Source organism: Balaenoptera borealis, assembly GCF_965194805.1.
Source record: "Balaenoptera borealis genome assembly, chromosome: 12".
Lineage (NCBI taxonomy): Eukaryota > Metazoa > Chordata > Mammalia > Artiodactyla > Balaenopteridae > Balaenoptera > Balaenoptera borealis.
In genome coordinates, this window is record NC_138869.1 from 35649618 (window position 1) to 35677070 (window position 27453).

Sequence of the window (27453 nt, forward strand, 5' to 3'; positions counted from 1 at the left end):
CACTGTGTTATCCTGCCCGGAGGAACACTCTTTCTTAGTCCCTGCATTCCATTTCAAACGACCTTCCTTCTCACTGGGCCTGTCTTGTACCCCAGGGCTCCTAACTCAGATTCAACCCCGGAATGAGTGTGCCTTCATAAAGTCTAACATCACGTTGCTTCCAGAGAGTGACAGAACAATTTCTAATATGAAGAAAGGGGGACTGCTTCCACTCAAAATATTAAGGTAGATGAGGAGTCATTAGTCCCAAGAAGGAAAGATTTGCAAAATCTAAACGAAAATTTCAAGAAAAGACAGTGGGAGTGAGTCTTACTCATTTAGAATCAGTGGTGGCTTCATTCTTCAGATTCCTTTGACAACAGGCTCCATCACTTTGTAACCTTGGGCACGTTTCTAAACCTTTTCAAGCCTCGTTTTGTCATCTATTACATGGAGATAATACTTAACTCACTTCTTGTGAGAATTCAAGGCAGTAATCCATTTGCTCCTAAAAGAGTAACTACTTTGCATTTCAATTCTTATATACAGGGTTTGGGCCCTATCCTAAGCTCTGTGCTGGGCCCTGGGGACACATAGGTGAACAAAACCTCAATCCATGCCCTCTGAGAGTACACCTGAGTATTGTGAGATAGGGATGGGGAGAGGAAGGTGACAAACAGGGATCACTTCACTTTGATGTAATCAAGGCTAAGATGGAAACAAGCACTGGGTGCTAAAGGGGTCAGAGACTGCCTTCTACAGGAGGTAACTGAACTGAAACAAGGCTGGTAGGAAAACCACAATGAACATGGTATTTGATGAATGGCTTCGGAAGTTTCCAGGAAGAAGGTTTAGCAAGAAAAAGAATAAGGCTATTTGAAATGGTGGACCAGTGTGTCTGGCACATAATAGTAACTCAATAAATATTTGATACGTGATTGAAAATTACATACTGTTACTCATTATTACAGGATAAAGTAGGAGTGGCACAAAGTGAGTCTAGAGAGAATATGTGTTAGATTACAAGGACCTTGTATACTTTTCTAACACTCTTCACTATTTCAGCAGATATGTATTGAATTATTACCATGTTCCAGGTACCTTTTTTTTTTTTTTTTCTTTCCAGGTACTTGATTCTGGAGAAAAATAAGGATATGTTGAAAAGTTTTAATATTAAGAGGATGAAAATTTTTCATTTGTGGTAACTTTTAGGCTTCTGTGGAATAAAGTAATATAGAACCCCCCACATCCCCTAATGAGTTCTGTGCATGAACTTATAAGTCACTTATGCATTTTTGTCATTCATTCACTCTATAAATATTTAATTTGAATGTGAAAACAGCTACTGCGACAGGCTCTGGAAATACAACAATGAAAAAAAAAAAGACTCCCTTGAGTTGCTCACAATTTAGTTGATGACACAATAAGATTCTTGCTGTAATGAGTTTATCAAGAGGAATGGGAGCATGGCGGAATAGTTTAAACTGAGATGAAAAATGAGTAGGAGTAGACCAGCTAGTCTGGTAGTAGTGGGATAATGAAATTTTAGGCCAAGGAAACATTACAAACACCCAGAGACTCGGGAGAAAAGGACTTTATGGGAATTACAAGTAGGTCTGTATTACTGGAGCATAAGGAGAGGTGGTCAAGAAAGAAGGGCACAGAAAAGTGGTTTCAGTTGCTGAAGGACTTGCAGGCAATGCAATGGTCTTCGGAGTATTTCCATCTTTCTCCTAGAAGATCAAAGTAGAGTAATGAAAATCAAGGTTTCAGAATCACACATTACATCACCATTTAAAAGCACTGTAAATTATAAATTATTAAGCTTCTCTAAGTTTCAATTTCCTCATTTTGAAAAAAGTAGATAGTACCCCCACGGAGTCTTGTTAGGATTAAATAAAATGATGTTAGGATTAAATAAGATAATGATGCCTAGAAAATAATAGATGCTCAGAGAATGTTAGTTTCTATTATTATTACTAATGTTAAGAATTCTTCCAGGGCTTCCCTGGTGGCGCAGTGGTTAAGATTCCGCCTGCCAATGCAGGGGACACGGGTTTGAACCCTGGTCCAGGAGGATCCCACATGCTGCGGAGCAGCTAATCCCGTGCGCCACAACTACTGAGCCTGCGAACCACAACCGCTGAGCCTGCATGCCACAACTACTGAGCCTGTGTGCCACAACTACTGAAGCCTGCGTGCCTAGAGCCCGTGCTCCGCAACAAGAGGAGCCACCGCAATGAGAAGCCCGAGCACCGCAACGAAGAGTAGCCCCCACTCGCCACAACTAGAGAAAGCCTGTGTGCAGCAATAAAGACTCAACACAGCCAAAAATAAATAAAATAAATTAATTAAAAGAAAAAAAAAGAATTCTTCCAGCCTTCCACATACAGTAAGGAGCAAGTTGTAATGTCTCTAATTAGTATATGGAGAAACCTGTTCATAAATGTGGAAACAAAAAGTGTCTCTTTATGTTCAGTTCTACTACAATCTCTTAAAATTAACGTTAAATAGAATATGCTTTTTCACATTTTTTTCAAAGAAAAGCTGGGACTGCTATAACCTGGAAGGGTAGAGAATCTCACCAAGCTACACAGGGTGCTGGAAATGCTAAAATGGCAATGAAGGCGTTCTTCACCCACTGGTATTCAGTAGGCACAGAAAAGTCTTAAATTAGACATCTCATACATGAGATATTTTGAATGCTAAGCCATGTGGGTGTTCCTCTATACGATTCTGTATCCATACAATATTTTAATTAAATAAAAAGCATGTTATGTTTTGAGAAATTTGGAATGATAGTATTTCCCAATGTGGTAGCTTTCTCTTCCTTTATTATTTTTACTTTTTTAATAAACTGATCATTATTACCACTGCTATGATCCATGCTACTTTTCAATCTAAGAAAAACAAAGAACGAATTGTAAAATTATTACCCTGGTACCACGAAAGATAGGCAATCATTAGCATTTGAGATGTGTAAGAGACAGCTCAACTTACAGAGTTTACTCTGTAAACTCATTCAGTATGCAACCCTCCCTAAATGATACTCATCTAATTGGATTTTAACCAATGACATATGATATCATGAATTATGGAACACTTGCATAATTGCTTAAGGAGAGTATCTGGTTTGCAAATACGTATAAGTAAACTAACTAAAGAGGAAACCTGGAGTAGTCAAAGATTAAAATTGAGAGGATATAATATTTTAAATGGCACACACTAGCTTCTTGAAACTGAAGTTTAATCTTCTTCACAGTAAGGAAAGCTCTCCTCATCAGGGAGATTCTAATGAGTGGAAATACTCTGTCATTTCCCAGGTGCCCAGGGTGGAGTTGCCCAGACATTCCAGAGGTACTGCTCATTGGTTTTTGGCTTCCTGGTTCTTCAGGAAATAAAAGAACAATTACCTGAAGACAAGTAAAGACATTTATTTTTCATTTAGCAGTCTTTTTTCTGTGAATATAAAAAGAGGGAATCAGAAGATTAACTCTCGAAAGGATCATGGACAACTAATCCAGCTCCCTCATTTTGCAGGCAAGGAACCTGAGGCTCAGAGAAGGTACATTTATTGAAGGTGTATTTTTTTTTTTAACATCTTTATTGGAGTATAATTGCTTTACAATGGTGTGTTAGTTTCTGCTTTATAACAAAGTGAATCAGCTATACATATACACACATCCCCATATCTCTTCCCTCTTGTGTCTCCCTCTCTCCCACCCTCCCTATCCCACCCCTCTAGGTGATCACAAAGCACCGAGCTGATCTCCCTGTGCTATGCAGCTGCTTCCCACTAGCTATCGGTTTTACATTTGGTAGTGTATACATGTACATGCCACTCTCTCACTTTGTCCCAGCTTACCCTTCCCCCTCCCCGTGTCCTCAAGTCCATTCTCTGGTAGGTCTGCGTCTTTATTCCCATCCTGCCCCTAGGTTCTTCATGACCATTTTCTTTTTTTTAGATTCCATATGTATGTGTTAGCATACAGTATTTGTTTTTCTCTTTCTGACTTACTTCACTCTGTATGACAGACTCTAGGTCCATCCACCTCACTACAAATAACTCAATTTCGTTTCTTAAAAGTATGGAACACTTCACGAATTTGTGTGTCATCCTTGTGCAGGGGCCATGCTAATCTTCTCTATCATTCCAATTTTAGTATATGTGCTGCTGAAGCGAGCACTTGAGGGTGTATTTACCACACATTTTCCTCATGACATCTGTGTGGTATTAACCCCATTTTATAGGTAAGGAAACTGAGGCTTAAAGAGATAGAGTGACTGATCCTAAATCACCATGCTAGATCTAAAGTACGTGCTGGGTTGTTTGTTTTTTTTCTTTTTAAAAATTTTCTTTAGTGTTTTTTTTTTTTGATTGATAAAGCTAATACATATTCATTGCATATATTCATATAAGCAACAGTAAGGAAAGTAAAAATCCTCTCTATCCTCAACACAAATCCTCAGCCTAGGGCTAGCTACTATTAACAATTTATTAGCTATATCCTTCCAGATGTTTTTCTAAGCCATATGAGGCATGCCCTTTTAAAAAATACCATATCATTTATCAGAAATGGGATAATCAACACTAGGAGTCTTATTCCTAAAAGTGATAAATACTTTATATCAATAGCAAAACGCCTGGACAAGGGGAGAAAGAAAAGGAAGAGAAGAAATTCTATTTATTTTTGTCACTCTTGTGTAAGTCCCTTTTTGATTACTGGAAGCGTTCTCTTGCTTTTTATAATCAATTTAAGAATGTTAGCTGGAATGCAGCAAATGCTTAAGAATAAAAGGGATGGGTCAGAAAGCCACATGAGGCATTTTCTTTCTGAATTTTTATTGGTATATTTGGGTTTGTTTTTAAATAACTTAGTTACCAATTAAAATATCAGAGACTGTTTCTATGTGCTGGTTTTGTTCATCTAGTGAGTTTTTTAAAAAATATTTTAAATATATTCTTTATTCTAGGAAGACTATACCATTTTATTTTATTTTATTTTATTTTATTTATTTATTTATTTTTGGCCGTGTTAGGTCTTCGTTGCTGCACACGGGCTTTCTCTAGTTGCGGCGAGCGGGGTCTACTCTTCGTTGCGGTGTGCAGGCTTCTCATTGCGGTGGCTTCTCTTGTTGCGGAGCACGGGCTCTAGGCGTGTGGGCTTCAGTAGTTGTGGCATGCGGGCTCAGTAGTTGTGGCTCTTGGGCTCTAGAGTGCAGGCTCAGTAGTTGTAGCTCACAGGCCTAGTTGCTCCGTGGCATGTGGGATCTTCCCAGACCAGGGCTCGAACCCGTGTCCCCTGCATTGGCAAGCAGATTCTTAACCACTGTGCCACCAAGGAAGTCCCAAGACTATAACATTTTAAATCATCGTTTTTTAATGTAAGTATTTGTATTTCCTTTTTTAAAAAAATTATTTAATTAATTATTTATTTATTTATTTTATTTTTGGCTGTGTTGGGTCTTCGTTTCTGTGCGAGGGTTTTCTCTAGTTGCGGCAAGTGGGGGGCCACTCTTCATCGCGGTGCGCGGGCCTCTCACTATCGCGGCCTCTCTTGTTGCGGAGCACAGGCTCCAGACGCGCAGGCTCAGTAGTTGGGGCTCACGGGCCTAGTTGCTCCGCGGCATGTGGGATCCTCCCAGACCAGGGCTCGAACCCGTGTCCCCTGCATTGGCAGGCAGATTCTCAACCACTGCGCCACCAGGGAAGCCCTGTATTTCCTTTTGATAAGCTCCGTTAGAGCTTTTGTTTCACATAAATGCATTGTTCCTACAACTGTACAACATGGTCATAGATAATGGTCAAAAGCATCTCACTGAATGGTTATAATTTGGAGAATTCATAGATTTCTCAGGAATCTTTGATCTTAAGCATCCCTAAGACGACTGGTTGAAATGGAGTAAAGAGACTATGCAGTAAAATGAGTCTAGAGTGCCTGCTCTTCCTCCAGCCCCATTCCCACCGAGCATGCTCGGCATATGAGGCTTGGTGGGAGGGGACTGTTGCGGGAATCTGCTGGGCTTTGTGTAAGGCTGATTTCATGAATGCGTGACCTTACATGGGGCTTGAGGACTCTGCTGTCTTGAAATTCTTAATACTTTCTCAACGAAAGGTCCCTCATTTTTACTTTGTACTGGGCCTGTCAAATTATAGAGCTGGTCCCACCTTGGGCATACTGCTTTGAGAACCCAGTCTCCTCTGTACAAGTCCAGCATGTTAACAAGCACAACACATGAAATGCTAGGAGAAATTAGTGGGCTACTGACAGCGAACAAGCATCCCTACAGAAATGAGACCTTTTCAAGTGAAACCAGTCAGGTCCATCTCTCTAGCTCCTGGAATCTAATTATATAATTTGGTATCAGTGGCAAAGATGGTTGCCAAAGAAAACGTGCCTTGATTTTGTGACTTATCTTCTCACTCTTAGACTCTGAAGTTATTCTTGAAAATGATAATTAGAATAATATAAAATCAACACAGAATCTCTGTCCATTAAAGTTATGCTTTTTATTATAAAACATTTCAAATGTACAGGAAAACTACAATTGCAATGAACGCACATATATACTCCTCTTTGAGTAAGAGTTGTTACCATTTGGCCATATTTGCCTTATCTATGTATCTGTGTGTGTGTGTGTTTTCTGAACTTTTGACAGTGAGCTGCAGACATCATGACACTACTCTGAAATAGTTCAACATGCACTTCCTAACAATACAGACATTCTCCTAAATAACTAAAATGTAATGGTTTTTTTTAAAAAAGTATTTTATTTGTAATGTAGAAAACTTGGAAAACAGAGAAGTATAAAGAAAAATTACCCATAATTCCACTGCCCAGAGATAACCACCATAAGTAGAAAAACGGCATCACCTTGTATCTATTTGTCCACACAGAATGAAGCATCTCTACTTATTTTCACCCTTACCAACATTTTCCATGCCTTCTGTAGTAGGCAGAATAATGGCCCCTCAAAGATGTCCATATTCTAATCTGCAGAACCTATGAGTATGTTACGTTACAAGGCAAAGGAGACTTTGCAGGTACAATTAAGGGTACAGAATTTGAGCTGGGGATCTTATCTTGGATTATCTGGGTGGATCTCTTTTTAATCACATGAGTCCTTAAAAGTGGAAGAGGGAGGCAGCGAGTAAATCAGAGAGATGTGACATGAAGACTCAACCTGTTGCTGACTTCGAAGATAGAGGAAGCCTCCAAGAAATGAAGGAAGCCTCTAGATGATGGAAAAAGGCAAAGAAACTGATACTTTCCTAGAAACTTCAGAAAAGCCAGTGCCTTGATTTTAGCCTAGTGAGACCCAGTTGGACTCCTGACCTATAGAATTTTAAGGTAATAAATTTGCGTTAAGTCACTACATGTGTGGTAATTTATTATAGCAGCAATAGAAAATGAATATATCTCCCCATTTGTATTTGCCTTTGAAATGGAAGTCTTTTATTCTTTAGGACATTTTTTAAAAATTTATTTTTGGCTGCGTTGGGTCTTCATTGTTGCACGCAGGCTTTCTCTAGTTGTGGTGAGCAAGGGCTACTCTTTGTTGCAGTGTGCAGGCTTCTCATTGCAGTGGCTTCTCTTGTTGTAGAGCATGGGCTCTAGGTGCGTGGGCTTCAGTAGTTGCAGCATATGGGCTTCAGTAGTTGTGGCTCACAGGCTCTAGAGCGCAGGCTCAGTAGTCGTGGCGCACGGGCTCAGTTGCTCCATGGCATGTGGGATCTTCCTGGACCAGGGATCGAACCCGTGTCCCCTGCATTGGCAGGCGGACTCTTAACCCTGCATCACCAGGGAAGCCCTCTTTAGGACATTGTGACTGAATTATTTTCTTATTCTATTTGGCTTTGAAAACAATAATGACTAACACAATGAGAAAATAAAGGCAGAACCCCTACCTTTTGCTCTGAAAGGGGGACTAGATCTTCTATGGTTTTTTTGACCATGGCTGGGCTGATACATTCACAGACTATTTACAGACTCATAGGGCAGGGGGAGGGATTGCTCTCTAGTCTTTTTATGAAATTCACTTGGAATTATGGAAACTGTTTTGAGGAAAACCATTTACTCTTAATCTCTCACAGATCTTTGTACTTGTCTTTCATAGCACTTATAACACACTGTAATGGGGTACAAGTATAACATCTTAATTAATGTCTGTTGTCCCTCTGGACTCTAAGCACTGAAAGGGTAAGGACCCCGTTGGTTCGTTTTTGCTACGTGCCTAGCACATAGTTGACCCCAAAATATTTGCTAAATGACTGGATGTTTGGCAATGCAAAAATCTGGTTCTTGAGTGGCTAATGAGAAGCTAAACTGCTCTGTGTAATAATATTAACAATTATAATACTAAACTATATATAAGATTAATTATATGTAATTATATTATTTTAAAGAATATTAAGACAAAATTTTAAAGGAAGAAAAAGCTGTTTTCAACAAGAGCTTGGGAATCTCTTTGAAGATAATTTTGTTTTCTTGGAGACTTTTTTTTTCCTGGATGCAAATTCAGACTACACTGTCTGAATGTCATTCTGGAGATACCAACGTGTTCCTGCATATGTGTAAGTTCCTTCCAAAAATCCTCTCAGGAGGTCAGGAACAGATTGTCAGGAAAGACAATGAGTAGTGTCTTCACCTCCTACTGGCAGCAAGCCCTAGAATCAATCAAGCAGGGAGCCCACTCTGGGCTATTGTGCTCAAGTCAGATTGTATTTCACCACTCTAACCACCCAGATGGACAGTCTGGGGGCAATGGAGTTAAAATCACCACTGACTAAGCGATGCCCCCTTGCTGGAGACATTTCTAAGAGCTACAAACTAACAGAAAGGTTGCTCTGTGAAGGAGCAGTCACTTCAGGGAATGTGAAAGTGGAATGTCATCAGTTAGACTGGACAGCAGAGCGATAAGCCTGAAAAGCACTTTCACACTAAGCTTTGAGGGAGGGTGTACCCAAGGCCAACTTTTTCCTATGGAACCTACGTTGCAGTTCTGTTTCGGCAAGTGTTTCTGAAAGCAAAATTTTTTTCAAGTCAGCTGTTATTGGTTAGAATCCTGTGCTTGCAAACGACAGAAACTACCCCTGGCCAACCTAAGCCTACGGAAAGTATTGGAAAGACATGAGGTAGCTCAGAGAATGGAAATAAACACTGAAGAAGCAAGTCTCAGGCAGGATGGGAAGCACAGCTGATGAGCAACAAAAGCCAATAAGCAGCCTCCTTATCAGCTTGACCTTTTTCAATCCTTGAGTCTCTCACCTCAAGATCACCCCAGAGAAGCTGATTGACCTAGGCTGGGTTACATGCCCATTTCATGGCCAGAAGGGTGCAGAACTTTGAAGGACAGTCCCACTAACTCTATATCTAATGGAAGAAGGATGGTTTCCCAAAGCTGTTGCCAGGAGGAGGGGGAAGGATTGCTGGGCAGGCAAAAGCATTAGATGTCCATTCATCAGCTTATTCACTGAGTGCACATTCAGGAAAATTAGTCTTCTCCTTGAGCCCCATAGCAAAGAACTATAGCTACCTATGGAATCCAGGCAAGTAACTTCCTGTGTGACCTTAGGCAAATCATAAACCCCCTCTGGGCCATAGTTTCCTCATTTATAAAATCTATTGAATGGTTTGGACCAGATGATCCCAAGTGGCTTGTAGAGAGGAAAGAGCCAGAAGAGAGGATCTCCTCCCAGATATTGGCAATATGACCTTGGCTGACTCATTTGCCAATTCTGGGTTTCCCTGTGTGTAAAGGGGGTGAACTAGACACCTTCAGGTTACTTCTAGCTGTTAAAGTCCATGATTCTAAAAAAGAACAGATGGAAGTAGCCAGGTCAGTCTTTCCTCTCAGAATCAATGGAATATCCCTGTTTTTAGGAAATATACACTGAAGTATTAAGGAGTAAAAGGGCCTTATGTATACAACCTACTCCCAAATAATCCAGAAAAAAAAACTCATGTACATACATATATACATACGTGTGTGTGTCTGTGTAAAGAAAGGTTCTACAAATGTTAAAAAGTGTCCAAATGTTAAAAAGTAGTGAATTTGAATAAAAAGTGTGTGGGAGTTCTTTGAGCTATTCTTGAAACTCTTCTCTAAGTGTAATTATTTCAAAATGAAGCCCAAAAAAAAGTCAATGGGAAGGGCAAGAGGAAATCTGTTCCTCTGCTTGCTTGCCCAAAGGCTTTTTGATGAATTATTTGTGTGACAAGTGAGTATTTGTATGTCTATACTGCTAGATCCGAACTCTCTAGGGGAAGTTCTTAGTGCCAAAGCATGGACTCTACAATGCGTTCTCACTACTAGTGTGACAAAGCTCCACTGTGAACCTGGAAGATACTGGATAAGGCCTGTCTATTTACTGCTCCTGAGGAGTCTGACTAAGTGGGTGGAGATTTCCTGTTGGCTCTTATGCTTTTCTTTTGTTTTAACAGTGGTTTAGGGGAACATACTTCAGACACAGCATATATATTTAATGCTTCGTACTTTTAAATATTCATCTATAACCCAACAAATGTCTCTACCGACTACTTACTAACTTGATTTGAAGCCAAACATTACTACCTTCACACAATCACTTCTTATTGAAAATTGATTTCAGTATCTAGAAGGGTATTCATTGCAGGATCATATTAGCAAAATATTGGGACCAACCTAGGGGTCCATCAATAGTGTACCGGTTAAATAAATACATTCACGCAATGGAATGTTGTGTAGGTGGTAAAAAAGAATGAAGAAGCTCCCTAAGAGTGGCTATGTAATGATCTCTAAGTTAAAAATAAATGAAGCACCCACATATGAGTAAATATGGAACAATCTCCAAGGTATAATTTTAGAGCAATGTGCACAATTATGTGTAGGTATCATACAATTGTATTTTAAAATTGCTTGAAGGAGTAAGCAATGAGTGGACAATTAATGTTTTTGCCTGCTCAGCATATGCCTGTATATGCAGAGCATTTTCTGGGAAGAGATACAGGAAATCAGTAACAGTGGAAAACTCTGGAGAGGGGAACAATGGGTTGGGGTAAGAATCTGGGGAAGAAGGACAGGAGGGAGGCTTGATTTTCACTTACATCTTTTGAGTTTTGTACCAAATTTAATGGAGGACTCAGTGCCCCTTCAGGAGTAGATCCTTCTGATCCTCCCTCATCATGTAGGCTCAAGTGAGGATAAATCACTGTAGTCAAGAAAACTGTCCTGTTAGGGTATGAGTATTCTGCATATTGGGTTCATGACTTATCTTTCTGTTCCCAGCAGCTATTCTTATCTTTGCTTAGTAATTGTTTATTGAATTGAGTTCAACTGGATTGATTTGCTGTGCTTTTAGAGGCACTTATTAGCCCTTCATGTGTTTCCCTCTTTTCTACCCTAAAGGAAAAAATATAAAACAAACATTTATTTTCCATTCTTAAGAATTTAACTTAGACAGTCAGTGGATATAAATTGGTGCCTCCTTTTTGGAGGGCATTTTGGTATCATAAATCAGCATGTAAAACGTACTCATGTTGTAACCCAGTACAGCATTTTGTTAAGATATAGAAACAGATCTTACATGTGTATGATCTCATTTTTATCAAATGTCATTCATAGATCACTATATGTATATATGTATAGATATCTAGGAGAAATGTCATCAAAATATTTAAAATGTTTATTCCTCCATGATGGGTGATTTTCCTCTCTGTATTTTTTCATATTATTCACATTTTACACATTGTCATCATTTTTACCAAAAAATGAAACTATTAAAAAGAAAAAGCTGGGAATTCCCTGGTGGTCCGGTGGTTAGGACTCAGAGCTTTCTCTGCCAAGGGCCTGGGTTGGATCCCTGGTTGGGGAACTAAGATCCCGCAAGCCGCGCAGCACGGTCAAAATAAATAAATAAATAAATAAATAAATAAATAAATAAATAAATAAATAAATAAAAAAGAAAAAGCATTCAAGTGATTTCACTAGTTTTACTCTTTGACTCATCATATATTTCTTGATTGTACCACATTATTCTAGAATTATCTTTCCTATTTTACAGTCTGCTGAATTTTCTATGCACCCATTTGAGAAAGCACTGAAGCTAAATACTTATCAAGTACTTTTGAAAAATTTAAGCTCCAGAAAAAAAAAAATCAGAACAGTAGTTGTCTCTTGGGGAAGCTGGGGATGGAGATAAACTGGGAAAAGGTATGAAGGAAACTTTTAGGGTGATGGATTATGTTTTAAAGGTTTGGGTCACAGAGGTATATGTATTTGTCAAAACTCAACAAATTTAGCCAAGATTTGTGCATTCCTCTGTATGTCAATTTTACATCAGAAGGGAAAAAAAACAAATTGGATTTTAGTAAGTGATATTGATATCTGGAATTTACTTTGAAACGCACCAAAAACAAGATAGATTAACGGATGGTTTGAGGAATGGATAGATGAATAAATACATAATAAAGCAAATATAATAAAATGTTAATTGTAGAATCTAGGTGATGTGTATATATATATATATGTTCATTATAAAATTCTTATAATTTTGCACTTTAACATTTTTCATAATAAAATGTTGAGGAAAATGTAATCACCGATCATCTATTGATATACTGATATGTTGAATATGCTTATTCATTCTTATAAACTAAATTCAACAGATTAAGTTCTAGAAGTTGCGTCCCCCACCCTCCCAATTCAAACTTCTCGGATAGTTAAGCTATTTAAATCTATATATATGATATAATTAGTGACAGGGCTGTCTTCATGACCGTGTTAACTATGCAGTCACACAGGGTCACGAAGTTGGTTCAATGCTCTGCTGTTGCTGTCTTGAAATTCTTATTACTTTTTAAACAAGGGGCCCTGTACTTTCATTTTACAATGGGCCCCGCAAATTATGTAGCTGGCCCTGACTAATGAGCAGTAATAATAATTACTAACATACATTATCTTCTCTTTTTGCCAGGCACTATGTTAAACACTTTATATACACTATTTCATTGAATCCTCAAAGACAGACTAAAGAGGCAGTCTTAATATCCCCATTTTACAGATGAACATAATGAGGCTCAAAGAGGTTAAGATATTTGCTCAAATTCACACATTTAGTGTACCCTCAGTATGCATAGTAGCACGGTACGCATGGTAGATACTCAATAAATATTTACTGAATTAATAATAATGATAATAATAGTAATTATTATAGCAGCTCCCATTTATTGAGCACCTTCCAGCAGCCTACAATGCTCTGACTGAAACCCGACATGTTCTCCCTAACCCAGACTCCCCACCTTTCGCATCACTACCTTAAGACCACATTCTCTGCCAGCCTAAATTAGGTCAAGTCTTCTCTTATGTTACCCTGTGCTTCTTTGTCATAGCAGTCATCACAATTGTAATTAGGTAGTTCTTTGTTTAATGCCTGTCTTCCCTTCTGGACTGGAATCTCAGTGAAGACAGTGACTCATTTTTATCTGCTCACCACTCTATTCCTACCATCCAGTGCTGTAGCTGGAGCGTAGCCTGCTTGCCAGGGCTGGATTATATATTTTTTTCATTTAACCCTCAAATCTGTGAGGTAGAGATTGTTACCATCATTTTACATCATTTACAAGGCTCAGAGAAGTTAAGTCTGAGTTACCCCACCATAAGGGAAGCATCCACCATAATGTGGACCTACATTTGCCAGGCTCCAAAATCTTTTTTGTCTTTTCATGGCAGCCCACTGTTTCTATATGACAATCTGCCTGACATTATTTTCTATCTCCAGGCACTACTTATTCCCTTCAGCTCCTATTTTTGCTGTCTGACCTCTGGGCTCTCTAATGAAGAGGAGACATGCTTTCCCGGAAGTAATTACGGCAAGTGATATAACCAGGCTGGCTGAAGCCAGGATTTTATTTTTTAACCTTGATGAGTAAAGCAGCTGGAAATACTACCTTCTAAAAGCAAAGGATCCAATTTCCCCATGGTACTAACTCTTCCTTAGTGCTGGGAAACACCCTGAAGTCGTCTCTTGGGCTATGTAAATATAAAGCAATCTACCCAGGTCTAGTCTTGGGGAAGGCCTGAAATAATTAAGGTAAAGCAAACGTAGATGCTTCAGGCTGTTAACAAGATGTCTCTTAGTAGTTTTAGGCTTCTATAGATTAAGATTTCTATACGAAAATGTTTTTCCCTAAGTGTGGATTTGGACTATCCTATGCTTATGCATTACTGCCTATCTTTGCAGAGTTGAGAGGACTATTCTTTGGATTATTCTTTGTTTGTGAGGATCATAGAAGTGGGATGGAAAGGAATGCTGGGAGAGTGCACAGGCTTATTCTCTTCAGCTAGTGCTGGAGGATAGGCTGTGAACAAGAAATGGAGAGTGCTTGGCCCAGCATGCCCTGGCGTGGATGGTTGAGTTCTACCTGTGGTGTTAAAATCCCAGACTGAAAATCCCAGACCTTAGGAATTAGACTGATGACAGATTGTGCTGTACTTTGTCTTTTGTAGGACATAGGGCATCTGGTGGTGGTAGAGTTTCCAGAGGACCTAGGTTTGTACCATTCTGAGGATGTTCAGACTGTGGACCTCTCAGAGTAGCCACTACTAATAGCAGTGTAAGTTACCCTGTCTATTACACTTCTTTTCTGGTATTCCCAAGCCTTCTGAAAAGACTTGTTAACTGTCACACCCTGGCCTCAGTTGTGCTCTTGAGCTTGTTCTACTTTCTTGGAAGAATATCAAGCACTTCCTAAAGTCAGTGGTAGAAGCAATGGTGACAGTCATCTGTGCAAAACAGTGGTGCCCACTGTCCTCATAAGGGTGAGAGATAGTAAGGCTGCAGCAGGTCCAGAAAGCTGGGGCAGAAGTACAGGAGGGACTGTTTCTGAGAACACAAAAGCTATGTCAGAAATACAGAAGAAGAAAAAAAAAAAAGAAATATGGGAGAGAAGGAGGTTGCCTTTTCCAGGAAATAGGCCATGAGGGCTTATGCCATCATATTTGAACAATAAAAGTAAGTATGATCATATTTTGTAGTCACTGGCTAGTGAGATAGGATGTACTGTATCTGTTACTCTATGTGCCATAACCAGTCTCCAAGATGGTTCCCAGAGATCCTTGCTTTTTTGTATTTATGTCTTTATATAGTCTTCTTCTTCAATGAATCAGGGCTAGTCTATGTGAACAACAGTGTATGGCAGAGGTTACAGTGGTTGACTTCCAAGGGTAAGTTGTAAAAGACTTGCAACTTCTGCTTTGGTCCCTTGAATTGCTTGCTTTGGGGTAGGCCAGCAGTCATCTCATGAAGACTCTTATTTATTTATTTATTTTTGGCTATGCCACGCAGCATGTGAGATCTGAGTTCCCCAACCAGGGATGGAACCCTTGCCCACCTGCATTGGAAGCGCAGAGTCTTAACCACTGGACTGCCAGAGAAGTCCTCATGAAGACTCTTAAGCTGCTCTGTGGAAAGGCCCACAAGAGGAGAAACTGAGGCCTCTACCACCATCCAGGACCAACTTGCCAGCCAAGTGAGTTAAGTCATTGAAGGTGGACCTTCCAGCCCCATTCAAGCCTTCAGATGACTGCAGCCCCAGCTGACATTTGACTGAGCCTCATAAGGACATCCTATCCAGAACTACCTAGCCAAGTGGCTCCCATATTCCCAGCCCATAGAAACTATGAGAGATAATAAGTGTTTATTATTGTTTTAAACTACTAAGTCTTGGGATGATTTGTTATGCATCAATAAATAAAACACTATACTATAGATTCTATGGAATAAACGTCTATGTGAAACTCTGCCGAAATAGATCAGCCAAGTCCTCAGATAAAAAGAGGACATGGGCTGTGTCTTCAAAGATGAGTAGGAGCTTGCAGGTGGAGGTAAAGTGGAGAAAGGGGAATCATTTCAGGCTGAAGGAACAGCTTGACTATAGGGCCAGAAGTAAGAGGGCATGGCTTGTTTGAAAAACCGGCAGTTAGTTCAGCATGACTGGGGTGCAGTATGTTTAAAGAATGAGGTAGAGAAAGATTACAGGAGTAGACAGGAACAAGCTCAAAAAGGACCTTAAATGCCAAGTTCATGTATTTGTTTTTTTATCCTGAAGGCAATGAGGAGCCACTAAAGAATTTTTAAGCAGGCAACTGACATGATCAATTGTACATTTTAGAATGATGGCCAAATGGAGGATGATTGGAGGCAGAAAGACCATTTAGAAATAATTGCAAGTCCAGGTAAGAAATGATTAGTGTCTGAATTAAGGTCTTAGCAGTGTGAACAGAGCGGGGTGGGGGGAATGGATTCAGAGGGCTATTAGGAGGTATAATTTTCAGAATATGAGGGAGGAGGAAAAGGGAATATGTGGGATCCAGGAGGAGGAGCAAGTTTTTAAAAAATATTTATTTATTTATTTATTTATTTATTTATTCGGCTGCGACGCGTCTTAGCTGCGGCATGCGGGCTCTTTGTTGTGGCGCACAGGCTTCTCTCTAGTTGTGCCATGCAGGCTCAGTAGCTGTGACGCATGGGCTTAGGGATCGAACCCGCATCCCTTGCATTGGAAGGTGAATTCTTAACCACTGGACCACCAGGGAAGTCCTGAGGAGCAAGTTTTGAAGGGGCGAGTTTGAGTGGTGTGTAGGACACCAAGGTAAACATGTACAGTGGACAACTAGAAACACTGGTCTGGCTTGGAACCCAAGAGGGAATGAAGTCAGGCTGAAGATGGACAGAAGTTTTGAAGGCTTTTTCATACAAGCATCCCTTATTAAAAGGGAAGTAATTCCATGGGTGAAATGAAATCAAACTACAATTTAGAGTTTTAGATTTATCTTTCATTGATAGCAAAGCCATTTAGAAATAAGATTTACAGTAAAAACCTGGGATAGGATCAATGGAATGAAGTCAGAACCAGGTATAGGTGGAAGGCCCTTTTGTAGTATCTTCCAGTTTTGCTGGGGATTCAACCATCAGCAGAATCTGGTGACTAATTAAGTATAGAGATTGAAGGAGAGGGAAGAGTCTAAAAAATTATTTCCCTCCCCCAAAGTTTCCTTTTTTAGATCTACATTTTCCATCATGTATAACATCTTATGATCTATGCCCCATTTCAATATCACTGATTTAAAAATTTTCTGAATTAAATTTTGCTTCTGTTTTCTTTACCTATTTTCCAGTAAATTTGTATCAGTTTCATGATCTTCTACTTCCTCCTTTTTTCCCCTTTCTCCTCTTCCTGCTTTTTGTGAACAATAGAAAATAAAACCTCTCCCTTTACTGACTATATAACAGGTGTAGCAGAATTCTTGACTTTTTTAATTGAATATTTTACAGGCATTCATTCTTGATTCACTGTCAATAGCTGTCTAATTCTTTGAAATTGTTTTGTAACTAATACAGTGATTTTCACCTCTAACACCTAAGTATGGCCTAGTAGTCAATGCTCCAAGACTTGGAATTCAACCAATTCACCTGATTTGACCTATCTACTTACCCAAGAGGTATATATTTAGAAAGATCACATAGATAAATGCAGTGTCCATAGCACTAGCATTTCAAGGATTAAAGAAAAAGTAACTTGCCAGGTCATATAGTTTTGTAATCAAATTGAGAAGAAAGATCACTGTAATAAATGTGCTAAAATCCCAGATTTTGAACAGGACTTTTTCTTTTGGTTGTTTCAAAACTATTTCTGCCTCAGTAAAAATTAATATCAGTGGACTTCATGTCATCTTATTTGTGGAAATAACTGCAGTTTTAAAAAATAATTACCACTTAATTTTTGTTAGCAAGAAAGCCCAAGGAAAGTAATGTTAAAAATAAGTAAATGGAGCTGAGTGCTTAGTGGTTAGCATCTGGAGACACCACTTAATGTACTTAACTTTTTCAACATCTAATTGATGAAAATTGAGGCTCAATAAAAATTTTCTAAGGAGCAAAATGTCTAATGAATATTTTAAATTTAGCTTTAGATAAAACAGTTTTACAGCATAATTAAAGGTAAATCTGCAAAATCCTAGGTAATAGGGCTTCCCTGGTGGCGCAGTGGTTAAGAATCCGCCTGCCAATTCAGGGAACACGGGTTCAAGCCCTGGTCTGGGAAGTTCCCACATGCCGCGGAGCAACAAAGCCCATGCGCCACAACTACGGAGCCCGCGCTCTAGAGCCACAACTACGGAAGCCCGCGTGCCTAGAGCCCATGCTCCACAACAAGAAAAGCCACCGCAATGAGAAGCCGGCGCACAGCAACGAACAGTAGACCCCGCTCGCCATAACTAGAGAAAGCCAGCGTGCAGCAACGAAGACCCAACGCAGCCAAAAATAAGTAAATAAAATAAATAAATAAATTTAAAAAAAATCTTAGGTAACAGATTTTTTTCTAAGATGAAAAAGTTCTTTTGATTACATAATTGAGACATGCTCATTTAAAAAAATTCAATTGATCCAGAAAAGCAGGAAATAAACTAAATTACATAAATCTCACCAGCCACAGATAAGCATTGTTAAAATTTTGTGAACTTGCTTCCAACCGTCTCTTCATACATATATTTGTGTATGCATATGTATGCCCATAGCGTGACCTACACAGAATCATACCGTTCTGTAAACTGATCCTTTCATTTTGCAACACGTTGTGGACACCTTTCCATTTCCATAAATATAGATCTGGTTCCAGCTTTCTAAACAGATGCGTAGTATTACGCTCTATATAAATACCGTAACTTAACCAACCATTCCCACACTGTTGAACATTTGGGTTGTTCCCAAGGCTTTCTTTTAATTAGCAATACCATGGTAAACATCCCTGTCATATTTCTTTCTTTCTTTTATTTATTATTATTATTTTTAAAGATTATTTGATGTGGACCATTTTTAAAGTCTTTACTGAATTTGTTACAATATTGCTTCTGTTTCATGTTTTGGTCTTTTGGCCCTGAGACATGTGGGATCCCAGCTCCCCAACCAGGGATCAAACCCACACCCCCTGCATTGGAAGGCAAAGTCCCAACCAATGGACTGCCAGGGAAGTCCCCTTATTATTTATTTATGTATTTATTTATTTGTTCATTCAAATAAAACATGGCTCGGGACTTTCCTGGCAGTCCAGTGGTTAAGACCCCGTGCTTCCACTGCAGGGGGAATAGGTTTGATCCCAGTTCAGGGAACTAAGATCCCACATGCCGCACAGTGCGGCCAAAAAAAAAACCAAAAACGGAAACAGACAAAAAAAAAATATGGCTCAGAGTCCCCACTCATCACGGTGGACAAGAGTTATTTCTGGGATTCTTTTCCCCGCTACAATGAATTATATATGACCTCCAGGGTTTGAGTGGCCCTAGGAAACTGGATTGGGGTTATGCTGTTGATCCTCCTTTGTCTGGCCAGAGACAGTCCTCTCCAGAGGTCTTCTCCATTCTAGGCAGGGAAGCAGCCCCCCAACACTTAAAGCTGCTTTCAGGGTCTCAGTGCTTAGTGACCCGTCTCCCAGGCATCCTGCAGCCATCCCAACCTGGGTCTGTTCTTTTCCGGGTCTCTGAGAGAGGGAGATACTTGGAAATCCTAAAATTCCACAACCCCTCCCCAGCCTTAGTGTTGTCTTTATACTAGTAAAGGCTATTTTCTTGAGGAGATGGGGAAAAGGAACTACCACTCAACCTCTCCATATAAACCTATAACAGAGAACTAGACAGTTGACTGTGGAGGAGTTACTTAACCTCCTGAAACCTTAAATTCTTTACCTATCTATAAGATAACAACAAATAGCAACTCCATCCTGCCAGTTGTAGAGACCAGAAAATTTATGTCTTTAGCGTCCCTCATTCTCTCACTGCCACTCATATTCTGCCTCCTGAACCTTCAGAATAGATTGAGAATCTGACCACTTCTCTCCACCTCCCCTGCTTCTACCTTGGGCCAAGTCTCCACCATGTCTCACCTGGATCTTTGCAGTAGCCTCCTAATAGGTCTCCTTGATTCTGCCCTTGTTCCCGTCATCAATTTTCTTTTGAAAAGGATGATGGCTTTCATCTAACTTTGAGGAAAAGGCAAAATTCTTAGACTAACCTAGAAAGCCCTCTTATATGACTTAGCACCACCTCCCCCACTTCTCTGACCTCAGTTCCAACCATCCTCTTCTTCAGTCACACTCCCCTTGCCAAAACATGTCAAGCGTGCCTTTTGCGTTATCCTCAGGATAACAGTTATCTCCATGCAGGTATCTGCTCAATTACCTTTATCATTATCCCCAGAGCCTGCTTCATTTTTCTCCACAGCACTTATCACTGACATAGAGTAAGTTTATTTCATTATCTCTTAAAACTGGAATATAAGCCTGTTGAAGGAAGGACTTGTCTATTTCTATTTAGGTTTTCAGTGCCTAGAGAGTACCTAGCACACGTTAGGGGCTCAATAAATATTTGCTGAATAAGTGAATGGACAATCATATCTTTCAGAATTGGAGTGAGGGTTCATTCAGATAATGTAATGCCTATCGAATAGGAAGGACTATGTAAACACAGATCGTTGCTGTATCATCATTATTTTTATATTTATACTAGTCTTTGAAGACTATATTAGAAGAAGGGTATTCCAGCAAAGAACTGACTGAAGCAGAGGCTTACAAGTAGGAAATACCCTGTAGGTAGGTGTGACCTGCACTAAAAACTAAATATTGCTAAGAGCTAGTGTTGGAAATGTAGGGATGAATGTGGAGGGAACTGAATTCAAGGCTCAGAAGTACGGGTTTGTCCCTAACAGTGGGGAACCATCCAGGATTTTCAGCCAAGGAAGATATGATAAGATCTTGGTTTTTGAAACTTCTGTGGTGATAATCAGTTATCCTGTGTTGCAAAGTTGCATTTTCTGGCTTGTGGGAGGTGTGTTTGTTAATCAGAGAAAACAGTGTGTTTCTTTAAGAAACTTTGCTGGACCTTTTTGTCTGATAGGACCTGGCCTGTGACCTTATTTATGATCCCCTCTTTTCATGCAGACACCAAACATCCTCCATGTGGAGAAAAAGAAGGCTGAGAGCCAGAGCCTTGGTGATTCACTCTTAGTTATTTCCCCTTTCATGATTCTAATTTGCTCACCCTTTGGATTGTCTTCTTCAGACTGTGGCTGTATTTCATGTCTTGGTTTTCCACTTCACAGGCAATTTCTGACCATATCTTTCTCCATGACATAACCTCAATCTCATTTAAAATCTTGCCATCCAAAGTGCGGTCCTGGGACCAGTAGCACTGGCATCACCTGAGAGCTTCTTAGAAATACAGAATTTTCAGGACCCACCTGAATTAGAATCTGCATTTCAACAAGATCCCTGGTGATCTGTGTGTACATTAATGTTTAAGAAGCACTACACGTGGGCTTCCCTGGTGGCGCAGTGGTTGAGAATCTGCCTGCCAATGCAGGGGACACGGGTTCGAGCCCTGGTCTGGGAAGATCCCACATGCCGCGGAGCAACTAGGCCCGTGAGCCACAATTGCTGAGCCTGCGCGTCTGGAGCCTGTGCTCCGCAACAAGAGAGGCCGCGATAGTGAGAGGCCCGCGCAGCGCAATGAAGAGTGGCCCCCACTTGCCGCAACTAGAGAAAGCCCTCGCACAGAAACGAAGACCCAACACAGCCATAAATAAATAAATTAATTAATTAATTTAAAAAAAAAAAAAAAAGAAGCACTACACGTAAGTATCCCTTAACCAATGGATGCACCAGTGTCCTCCAGGAGCCCCTCATCACCTCAAATAAACATACAGAGAGGGCTTCCCTGGTGGTGCAGTGGTGCAGTGGTTAAGAATCCGCCTGCCAAGGCAGGGGACACGGGTTCGAGCCCTGGTCCGGGAAGATCCCACATGCCGTGGAGCAGCTAAGCCCATGCGCCACAACTACTGAGCCTGTGCTCTAAAGCCCGTGAGCCACAACTACTGAAGCCCGCGCACCTAGAGCCTGTGCTCCGCAACAAAGAGTAGCCCCCGCTTGCTGCAACTAAAGAAAGCCCACGCGCAGCAACGAAGACCCAGTGCAGCCAAAAATAAATAAATAAATTTATTTTTAAAAAAACAAACCAAAAAACCATACAGAGTGTTTGCTTTCTAAACAAACTTCCGGACAAGTCCCCCTAGCCACCCTTTGCAACTGGAGAGCTTTCCACACTCTACCTTCTGTATAGAAAATCTGAAGCAGCAATGCTTTGAATGTTCAGTGTTTCTCAAGGTACAATCCTCGTATCACCTGCATCTGAATAACCTAGAGAGTTTGTTAAAAATGCAGATACCCCATCCTACCTACATCTACTGAATCTGACTCTTTAGGGGAAGGGCACTGCAAACCACTTTTTCAACTAATATATGATACATACCAACAATCAGAGAACCATCAGAAAACTCCTGGCTGCAAAAACAAATGCAGCTTTAATAGCTCCCCCTTCTTGGTATTGAAACCTTTTTCCAGCTTTGACTCCATTCCCTCATCCAGCCCTGCACTGGGTTATTTGAAATACAGTAATTTTAGTTATGATCCTATTGTTAGAGAGTGCTAGTTTTGCAAGAGATCTCATACAAGTGCTGCTCTGATACCTCTTTTACAAAACTATGTAAATAGCATTCCAGAATTTCTTTTTTACAAGTTATCAGTCTTAACATACAAATGAAATATAAATGTTTCTATCAAATAATTTAATGTTTATTTTTCTGCTTCTTAGTATTTTCTTATGCAATAAAAGAGAATATTTTTCCTGCGTCTGATGCTTCTTTGAAGTCACTGTGCTCCTCTTCATCAATGTCTTATATCAGGACGGCTTGTTTCATAGTCAGTCCTGTTGGAAAAGTACCTAACATGACTTTATAATAACATTCTCTAGGGTCTGGGAGTTTGGGGGCAGGGACAAGTGCTGAAATAGGCACATGGTGCCTGCAGTTTGCTGGTCTACCTCTATTGCTACAGTCTACATCAAGGCCTTCTAACACTGACGTTAAAGTTGAGCAGAATGGGTGAAAGAATGGCAGCACTAGTTGCATAACTATTATGAAATGAAATTATACAGTTTGAATGCACATTAATAGATATTAAATGTTAATATCTATTAACATTAGATGTTAATAGAAAGGTTAATATCTATTATCATTTATTACTAAATGATACCTCTTGCAAATAAAATGATACCTCTTGCAAATAAAATTTAAACAAAGTCTGAATCTTAATGAAGAGGGATCAAGAGAGAGAATAAAATGTTTTCCAGACTTCTGCATCCACCCCCAACAGTGCTGTTTTAGATCTTAAAATCCTTCTTTCAAAAAAGTAGAAAATCAAAACGAAAAATCTCTTTTCTCTCTTAAAGGAGTTCAAGACTTCAAAGGCATTCTTTAATGAGTCTATCTTTATGTATCCTTTTCTGAACCCTCAGCAAGATCTAATCTTATTCTTTTAGAGCGCCTATAGTACTTCCTTTTCTCATTTCCAGTCCTATTACTCTTCCTTGATTCGTGGTCATATCTGGGCCTCTCCTTCTCGGTTGTACTTCCTTGGCCAGTTGTAAATTTCTTTAGGCAGAAACTGTATATTCTCCTTTTTGTACCTATCAACAATATTTATTGCATTCTTTATGCTCAGCAAAGTGAGGCCTACAAAAGTATAAATTATAAAACAAACAGTTTAGCTTGGAAGAAAAATCTTACCCATGTAAAACTGTAGCAATTACTGTAAGAGAATATATAAGTATATAACTAATAGAGACATGAGTCTTGATCCCATACAGTTCCGTCATGGGAGGTGCAAACCCACTGAAGAAGGTGAGTATGGAAGCCCGGGCTCTCAACACTAAGCACATTTAGCCTTAGGATCTACAGTTAAAATTCCAGTGGTCTAGAGAGGGTAGATGCCCTCAGTAAGAGCTGCTGAGATTCAAATGGAAAATGAGGGCTTGGAGTGAATATCTCCAAGGTACCATGATGAACCAAGGCCAAAGCTCTTGGTTCAATTTTTCTGGATTCCATAATTGCCAGCATTTATGTATGCCTCAAGGGGCAAGGAGCACCTGAAGATTGATCATTAACATTAGCCAGGCAGGTGCCATTCTAGTCAAGTCATTATTATCTCTCACTTGGATGGATGATTGAAATTGGTTCTTAAATGGTTTTTCCACTTCATTGTTATCGCCTCCTCCTCTGTGTCAGGGGTCCCCACGACCACCTCCCGTGTTCAATGATTTGCTAGGAAGACTTAATAGGACTCAGAAAACATATAATCATACTCATGGCTATGAAATACTACAGAAAAAGGGTTCAAAACAAAGTCAGCAAAGGGAAAAGGCACAGGGGGCAAAGTCCAGGAAAAACCAGGCCCAAGCTTCCAAGAGTCTTCTCCCACTAGAGTCACACAGGATGTGCTTAATTCTCCTGGCGATAAGTTGTGACAGCACGTGTAAAATGTTCCCAACCAGGGAAGTTTGTTTAAAACTCAGCATCCAGGGACTTCCCTGGTGGTCCAGTGGTAAAGAATCTGCCTTCCAATGCAGGGGACGTGGGTTCGATCCCTGGTGGGGGAACTAAGATTCCACATGCCATGGGGCAACTAAGCCCGCGTGCCACAACTACTGAGCTCATGGGCCTCAATGAGAGAGTCCACGTGCCACAAACTACAGAGCCCACGCGCCACAACGAGAGAGAAGCCCGTGGGCCACAACAAAAGGTCCGCACGCCTCAACGAAGAATCCTGCGTGCCGCAACTAAGACCCAACACAGCCCAAAAAACTAAAGAAAATAAATAAATATAAAATTTTAAAAAAGAAAACCTCAGCATCCACAGATTGGGTGCAAATCACATAGACATGTTCTGCCTAGCAGGTACCAAAATCCCAGATTCCTCAAAGGAAAGCAGGTGTTCAACATACAGCACATTGTTTATACAAACAGTTAAGGCAAAGTGAGCCAATCTTATCAATGGGGTGATGGGAACCCTCCCAAAACCCGAGTTTCCAGACATCTGCCAAGGACCAATCCTGTAAGCCAGACTTTCAAAAGACAGCACTCAGGCCTACTATGTTAACTCATTTCTGCACATCTTCTAACCCGTTCTCCAGTCAATACCCAAAGGAATCTTCTTGAAATATAAACCAAATTATGTGTATTGTATTTGGACTAAAATCCAAACTCTTTACCATGGTCCACAAGTCCCTGCATGATGTCAATAACTCCTTCCCCTCAAACTCACCTTTTGTCACTCTCCTCAGCAACACCCTGCAGCCACATTGGCCTTCTCTAAGTTTCGAAAATATTACTGCCCAACAGAACTTTCCTTGCTAACGGAAATGTTCTTCTGCACTGTCCAGTCATCTCTTGGTGTCCACCAACCACACACAGTTATTGAGCACCTGAAATATGGCTAGTGCAATTGAGGAAATGAATTTTTAATTTTACTTAATTCTAATTAATTTAAATTTAAATAGCCAAACGTAGCTAGTGGCTACCATACTGGGCAATGCAGCTCTAGAACACATTGAGTTTTTCCAATTTTAAGGCCTTTTGTTGTATGGGAACTTACAGATCAAACCAAAATGCTTGAATCACATAGTTTATTAAATTAATTTAAAACACACAGCACAAAGCAAGGGAAAAGAGTTAACACATTATTAGGAAAGGTTGCATGAATGGTGGAAGGATCACACTGCTCAAATCCTGGGTTATGTAATGCTTGTATATCCTCCATCTCTTTGCTGTGTCAGCCTTCTCTGCTGACAGACCAGAGTTGAGGTCCAATCAAGAGGACCCACAGGGCTTCCCTGGTGGCGCAGTGGTTGAGAATCTGCCTGCCAATGCAGGGGACATGGGTTCGAGCCCTGGTCTGGGCTCGAAGATCCCACATGCCACGGAGCAGCTAGGCCCGTGAGCCACAATTGCTGAGCCTGCGCGTCTGGAGCCTGTGCTCCGCAACAAGAGAGGCCGCGATAGTGAGAGGCCCGCGCACCGCGATGAAGAGTGGCCCCCGCTCGCCGCAACTGGAGAAAGCCCTCGCACAGAAACGAAGACACAACACAGCCAAAAATAAATATAAAAATAAATAAAAATAAAAAAAAAAATAAGAGGGCCCACAGATAGAAGGTGCCCTGGGCCAGTGGTACACACTTGTTCTACCAGAAAGATGCAGGGACAAGTACACCTGGCCAATAGCTGTAGCTTGCCAATTACCCTGCTGAACAGCTATGAGTTTTTATGTTTTGGGCAGAAGACACATGGACCAGAACAGTTATTACCAATGAGTGGCTGGATTAAGAGCTCATAAATATTAAGTGCTCATGTATATTTAGTGTATCCTGGACATTAAATATCTCATATATATTTAATTTGTCATGAATATTTATTTAGTGCTTATGTGCCTTATGTATACTTAGTGCCTCTTAACTATTACTCTTGGTCTTTTAATTCCTTTCTACTTACATTTAACACACATGCTCTACCCACTAACTACTTATCTAAACTTAACATATCTTATGAGTTTCATTTATCCCATTTGCTTTTTCTTTTCTTCTGCATCATAACTCAGTATTCTCAAACAGTATAACAAATGTACCTTATATCTCTGCACATATTTCTTCTCTGTATGGTGACCGTCCTCTGGCTCATCCCATAACAAGCTCCAAGAGCCTTTAGGTCTCAGTGGAAATGTCACCTCCTCTGAAAGGCCTTCTCTGATCACCCATCTGCTATGGACTGAATTGTGTCCCTTCCCAAATTCACAGTTGAAGCCCTAATCCTAATATGACTGTATTTGGAGATAGGGCCTTTAGGGAGGTTAAATGAGGTCATAATCTGATAGGATTTGTGTTCTTATAAGAAAAGGAAGAGACACCAGAGATTTCTCTCTCTCCTTGTACACAGTAAGGAAAGGCCATGTGAAGACACAGCAAAAAGGCAGCTATCTGCAAGCCAGGAAGAGAGGCTTCACCAGAAACGAATCCTGATGGCACCTTGATCTTGGGTTTCTGGTCTCCAGAACTGTGAGAAAATAAATTTCTGTTGTTCAAGCCACTCAGTCTATAGTATTTTGTTATGGCAGCCTCTGAAATTTTTTTACTCATGATACTTCTAACACCAAATGTATGGATATTTTCCTCACACTAACCAATTCTCCAACTCTTCAGACACCAAGTGGGTGTTCAACAATTCAATTCAATTCTAACACTATATACCTGGAGTTAGCATCAGACCCCGCAAGTCAAAGGGTTCAGTTCCACAAAACTGCCCCCACTTCGGACACCAGTCACAAGTCCCAGGTACTTCTGACCAACTGGCTATTAATCAGGAGTTCCCACAATTCCCTCTGCATGTTTGATAATTTGCTAGGACAGCTCACAGAACTCAGGAAAACACTTTACTTACTATTACTAGTTTATTATAAAAGATACAACTCATGAACAGCCAGATGGAAGAGATGCATATGGCAAGGTATGGGGGAAGAAGTGTAGAGTTTCCATGGTCTCTCCTAGCACCTCCATGTGTTCACC

General features: G+C 40.2%; 1 long non-coding RNA gene across 9 annotated transcripts; it reads left to right on the forward strand.

Annotated features, from left to right (window-relative positions):
* The first annotated feature begins 1718 nt into the window (after positions 1–1718).
* LOC309606964 lies at positions 1719–26977 on the forward strand. Of its 9 annotated transcripts, XR_014232159.1 has the most exons (8): positions 1719–3544; positions 13739–13829; positions 14467–14573; positions 15106–15183; positions 15305–15488; positions 16131–16194; positions 20518–20600; positions 26828–26977. It is a non-coding gene; the product is annotated as an uncharacterized lncRNA (long non-coding RNA). The 9 variants fall into 9 exon arrangements; XR_014232154.1 differs by having other exon boundaries at positions 1719–3559; positions 15106–15488; XR_014232155.1 differs by having other exon boundaries at positions 15106–15488; positions 16068–16194.
* The last annotated feature ends 476 nt before the right edge of the window (positions 26978–27453 follow it).